Source organism: Phodopus roborovskii, unplaced genomic scaffold (assembly GCF_943737965.1).
Source record: "Phodopus roborovskii unplaced genomic scaffold, PHOROB, whole genome shotgun sequence".
NCBI lineage: Eukaryota > Metazoa > Chordata > Mammalia > Rodentia > Cricetidae > Phodopus > Phodopus roborovskii.
Genome location: NW_026126485.1, coordinates 6,656,941 through 6,662,940, shown reverse-complemented (window position 1 = coordinate 6,662,940; position 6,000 = coordinate 6,656,941). Strand labels below are relative to the sequence as shown.

Here is a 6,000-nt window from a genome sequence, read left to right as displayed (position 1 = left end):
GGAGTTATGAAAGCAGGATTTCAGACAACTTGGGAAGAAACCAGGAGTGAAAGGTAACTCAAGTCTGGAGACAAAGAGAGGCTGCTCACAAGCCTTCCTTATAGACTGAGCACCAGTTGGGAAGTTAGAGACAGGCCAGTCCTGTTCAGTGACTCAAGAGTTTATTATGAGGCCAGGAGGAAATCTTAGAAGCTTCTGTAAGATTAGCTGCAGAGTTTCTCCTACCACAAAAAGGACCAGGATAGAAACACAGTAAAGAATTGACTTAGTCAAATTAGGCAGAAATGTCAAAGCGAATGACAGTCATACATTAGAATATGTTGGATTTTTTAAAATGCATTAGTTCAGCCAGGTGTTGGTGGCACATGCCTTTAATCCCAGCACTCAGGAGGCAGAGGCAGGCGGATCTCTGTGAATTCGAGGCCGGCCAGCCTGGTCTACAAAGTGAGTTCCAGGACAACCACCAAAGCAATACAAAGAAAGCCTGTTTTGAAAAAGAAAAAAAAAATGCATGAGTTCACAAAACTACTAGGGTGTGTGTGTGTATGTTTGGCCTGATGGTGGTGGCCCACGCCTTTAATCCCAGCATTTGGGAGGCAGAGGCCGGCAGATCTCAGAGGAGTTTGAGGCCAGCCTGGTCTACAGAGTGAGTTCTAGCACAAGCAGGGTTACACAGAGAAACTCTGTCTAGAAAAACAAACAAACAAAAAGTTTGAACATAATTACACTGCATGGGTGGACATAGTTGTGTCTAGAAGACATGGATTATTAAATGAAAATCTCATTACAGGGCATGGGATGTTTCCTTATGAGTTATTGGTTAGGGAGGCCGGAGGTAAGTGTCATTGCCCTTGGTGACCCAGTGTAATTGCAAGGTAAGACCCTATTGCTGAAGACACCACACGGTTTGGCTGCAGGACACAGAGAAATCAAAGTTAAACCAACATGGAAGCTTTCTCTTAGCCAGGGTGCTATGCAGGCTTCTAGGGGAGGAAAGACATCAAGGATCTTAACCTAGCACTGGGTATTGCCTGCTGCAGTAATAATTTACCAAACAAGGTATGCCCCCTGGTACAGTAGTGGCATAGCTATTATGGAGTAACTTAAAATTTTGTGGTAGGATTTGAGCTCTATTCCTGCAGAGAGAATTTCATGCCTGTACTATAGTGCTGGGGGTCTCCTATGGCAAAATACCAATCATTATTTTGCTAAATGATCATGCTGTCAAATTAACTTGTGGATATTTATGCTTATACCCACAGATCTGGATTTTTTTCTGTTCATCAGTCTGTCTCTTATGGTGATATATTATTTATGATTTATTAAAGCTTGCCTGAGGATTCAGAAAGCAAAGAGCCACAAGCTATAGAAGTCATGCAATGGGATACACACCACAGATCTAGTAGGTGGTAGTACACACCTTTAATCCTAGGACTCAGTTTTAAGAGACAGACAGATTTTTGTGAGTCTAAGGCCACCCAGATCTATACAAAATTGATCCAGCCTAAAGAGAAACAGCTCACACAAAGACGATCTCAGCACCTAGGGCCACACGCCTTTAATCTAAGCATTATAAAAGATAGGAGCAGAGTCTTCAGTAGTCATTCACCATCTGCACTGAGAAGAAGCAGTGTTTTGAGGCTTGGTGAAGAGCTTGTGCGTGGATCAGCCCTGTCAGCTTGAGTTAGAGGTGAGAGCTAGTGGCTGGCTACTTTGCTTTTCTGACCATCAGTTTGAGGTTTGATCTTCAATATCCATTTCTGGGTCTTGTTTTCCATGTAACAGTCTCTGTCTTTTTCTCTCTGTCTCTTTCTATTTTTTCCCCTCTATGCTAGGAATGGAAGCCAGGGCCTTCCTCATGTCAGGCAAGCATCTGTCACTGAGCCACATCCCAGTTGGTGTGGCTTTCAGTAAACTGCACTGTGTAGAGTGTACAGGCTGTGCTTTATTCCAGTGTAGACTCAGTTCCTCACCCAATGTCTTATGAATTCTTCATACACTAATGTAACTGGGAAGTTAGGGTGTCTCACCCTACAGGGTAGAAAAGGTAAGGAATGGGGCTGAAATAGGAAATTTTCACTAGTTTGTAAAAGGCCTTCTTTCTATGAAATAGTACTTTCCTGTAGGAAAGACAACAGGGAGCCATGGAGATCTTTATTGAAAAGATGGAGAAGCTGTGTTTCAAGAACTTGGGAGGCAGAGGCAGGTGGATCTCTTTGAGTTCAAGGCCAGCCTGGTCTACAAGAGCTAGTTCTAGGATAGCCTCCAAAACCACAGAGAAAACCTGTCTCAAAGGAAAAAAAAGACAAGAAAGAAAATGCCTGTTGGTACTCTGGATAGTGTTCTAATTGCATTGCTCTGACAAATACTCTGAGATGTAACAGGCAGAACTACCGGGAAGGAAGAGGTTTTAATAGTATTAAAATTGTACATACTTTCCAGTACCAGAGGGAATCTCTACTCTCATGCAATTTATTTAGAAACACATCTATGAATAGGACACAACTGTGCCCAGGCAGTACTTCTACCACTTAGGAGGTAGGAGGTAAGAGAATTAGTGTGAGTTGAAACCCAACCTGTGTTAATAGTGAGATCCGGGTTGAAGAAGTGTCTTAGTTTTCTATTGCTATGAGAGATATTATGACCACTGCAACTCTTATAAAGGAAAGCATTTAATTATGGCTGGATTACAGGTCAGAGGTTTATCCACTGTCGCCAAGACAGGAAGTATGTCAGAAGCCTGGTGGGATGCAGGCAGACATGGTGCTGGAGAGGTAGTTGAGAGTTCTACATCCAGAGCAGCAAACAGAAGAGTGACATTGGGCCTGGCTTGAACATTTGAAACCTCAAAGCCCACTCCTAGTGACACACTTCCTCCAACAAAGCCACATGTACTCTAATAAGGCCACACCTTGTAATAGTGCCACTCCCTATTGATCCTATGGAGGCCATTTTCATTCAAACCATCACAAGAAGAAATGGGTCTTCGAGTATAGTTAACTTGCAACAAGGCATCACAAAAGGGATGGGTGAGATGGCTCAGTTGGTAAAGGCTCTTACACTGATGTCCAAACACCAGAGTTTGAGCCTCAATACCCACAGGGCAGAAGAGAACAAACTCCCACAAAAAGACCCAATACATGAGAATTCAAGAAGCCTTCCAAAATGTAGAATCTTCAGCATTTGAATACTATTCCTGGAAATGAACAAGCTTAACAGATACACAGTAACTGGATATAGTTCCAATAGAGCTATCTCAATGGGGAATTATAGAAAGTATCCAACTGGCACACGAACGCATAGAAGTCCGCAGCAGCAAGTTTTAAGTAAATGCAACATACTTTTGGGTTTTTTTTTTAAGAAATTGACAAGACCAAGGTATCACTAGTATCAAAATGTTTTTTTTTTTTTTTTAGCCTCAAGACCAGGTTTTTTGCTCATCCGAATCACTCTTGTCCCACACTGAGTTCCCGGAAGCTGTAGAGGAGTGCCGGACCCTGTACGAGGTCCTGGGTACAGCGGGTCCGGAGCGAGAGGTTTTCGCTTTCAGGATGCAGCCAGCCCGGGAGGCCCCACAGGATAGCACTCGCTTAGAAGACCGACACTTAGCTAGCTAGCTACAACCGCCAGTGCTCAGGGAGCTACAGGGCGGGGCTTGCGGAATGGGCGGGGAGACAGGACGGGCGGCGCGCGCAGCAGCTCGGGGCAAGGCAAGGCGGGGCGGGGCGGGGTCGCCGTCGTGCGCGCACGCGCCAATCACAGATGCCGCGAGACGGGTGCTTGCGGAGAGGCTGGGGGAAGTAGAAGGGAGGACTCGGGTCTTCTTAGCCAATCACCACGCAGCACCGCCATGACGCCAGGCTCTCCCGGGCGCCAAACTCCAGTCGGCGGGCCGGGTGGGTGAGGGCGCCGGGGTAGGGCGCGGGGCCGCGCGGGGGTGGGACTTCCGCAGGGCCCCGGAAGTGGGATCTGTGTGTTCTCATGCGAACGGGAAGGAGCGTTGGGGATCTGGAGTCTCGAGGTTGAGACATTTTCGGGCCCGAAAGGGGAAGGATCAGCTGCCGCCGCTGCCAAGCCCGCGCCCGCTCTTCTTTGCTGTCTCCGGCCCGGCCCGGCCGTGCCGCCTCTTCTTGCCGTCTCCCTCCTCGGCCGTCCCCGCGTGTTTTGCGCGGTCGCCGGGCACCGGGGCTGCGGCGACGAGCCCGCGGGCGGCCGGTCGGGCGGGGCGGGCGGCTGACAGGTGAGCGGGCCGTCCTCGGCCACCGACGGGGCGGCCTCCCTCCGCGCCCCGTGCTCGGACCCGCGCCTGCACCAGCCTGTCACTGGGCCGCCATCTTCCCGGAGGGACTGGGCCAGTGGCGGGCAGGGCTGGGCCCGGCCGAGGAGGGACGGCACAGGGCCGGGGAGGATCGAGAGAGGGGCAGGACCATGGAGGGACCGGCAGGGCAGGCCGGACTGTGGCCCGGGAGGTCCAGGTTAGGCTGAACCTGGGAGGCCCTGCGGGCCGGGGTCCGGCCTCCCGGCCTGACTGACACGGCCCTGGCTGGAGAGGACTGGAGCGAAGTGAGATGTGCGCTGAGTCGTCCCCGAGGCCGCGTCCCCATGGCCCTTGCGGGTTTGCCCATGCAGCCCGACGAGAATGGGCTGGGGTCGCAGGCCTCCAGCGTCCCGAGGTCGAGCGGGCGAACGCCGGGGACCCGCAGTGCGGCGCCGTGGCCTCGCCCCCCTGGGTCCCGCCGGAGACCGGCCAGACAGCCGCGCTTGCTGCTGCGGGGAGAGATGGCTCATAAGGGAATTGCATTCCTTTAGAACCAGGAAGTTAGGATCCTGTTGCTGAGTGTGTGTGTGGAATGCTGCTACCTTTTCCCCTTCCACTTGACAGACTTGAGCAAGGCCGAGTTTGAAAGAGTTAAAAATATAAAAATCAAGTGTGAAGACTCATGGGAACAGGCCAGGAACCTCTTACCACCTGCTTCTCAGTGGTGTATAATAGAACATTAAGTTTGTTTCAGGGTTGAGGTCATTGCGTATTGCGATTTTTCAGTGAATGTAATCCTGTTTCCCCTTATTTTTTGGTATAAAGTGGCCTTGAATTTGGACTGACTGGAAATGTGAGAAACTTACCCGTAGAAAATGTTATCTCTATCTTACTTCCATTTGAGACCTTTTCTCTGGCCGCGGAATACTTTGTCTTAATCATAAACTGAAACTTTGAAGTTTTCCGTAACTGAATAAACAAGAGGGTTTCCCATGGCTGTAGTAGAATTAGTTTGTAGTACACAGTTAATCAAGGGAAGTTTTTTTCTTTCATAGAGGCAGTAGCAACTACAGTGTTTCTTTTAGGGTATTTAGCTACACTCCATTTCAAATTGAGTCGAGTATTTCAAATGCACTTGGAATTTGTTTTGAATTGATGTTTGCAAGACCACAAGAGGAAAAGAATGATCACTTTTTTGTGTGGTCTGGTAGTATATTCAGGGTGCAATTTCCATACCCCCGTGGAACCTGATTGGCTCCCCTTAAGTATATAGTCAGGGTTAATTTACAGAAGTTGAAATGGTTGTGGCTTCTCCTCCGAGCTTAATATACCAAAAGGCAGTTTTGTAATCAAGCTATATAAGATAGCTTCAGGAGGTTTGTTGGAGTTGCTAAAGTGAAATGCTTTCTGAAGGTTTATTTTTTAGTTGTACATTTCTCCTTAAAACTTACACTAATTAGAAATATATTTCATCTTGTTTTTTAGACTGCTATGTACTTAGTTGACTTATTTACATGAATGAAAATGGCTTGGCCTCTAAATCATTAGAAGTTACATTCTTGGTGGATGAGTTTCTCATCTGTAAAAGCCTCATATGACTGTAACACAAGCATGTGGATGTTGGCTGTTATGCTATTTTTTATTACCGAATTGTTTTCAATATTTGCCTTATAGCTGTCAACTTTAATTTATTGTTAGTTTTCCCCCCTTGATCACATGTATCTGGCATAGAAAGCAGGTTC

The 6,000-nt window shown here is 47.8% G+C and overlaps 1 protein-coding gene across 2 annotated transcripts in view; it reads left to right on the top strand.

Moving 5' to 3' along the window:
* Positions 1–3,942: 3,942 nt before the first annotated feature.
* Positions 3,943–6,000, top strand: part of Larp4b (La ribonucleoprotein 4B) — a 77,052-nt gene continuing 74,994 nt past the window's right edge. The window contains exon 1 of one of the 2 annotated variants that reach the window (XM_051194771.1): positions 3,943–4,240. The gene's annotated coding sequence lies outside the window, so the exon portion shown is untranslated. The remainder of the gene's footprint in view (positions 4,241–6,000) is intronic. The other variant, XM_051194772.1, reaches the window with a different exon arrangement.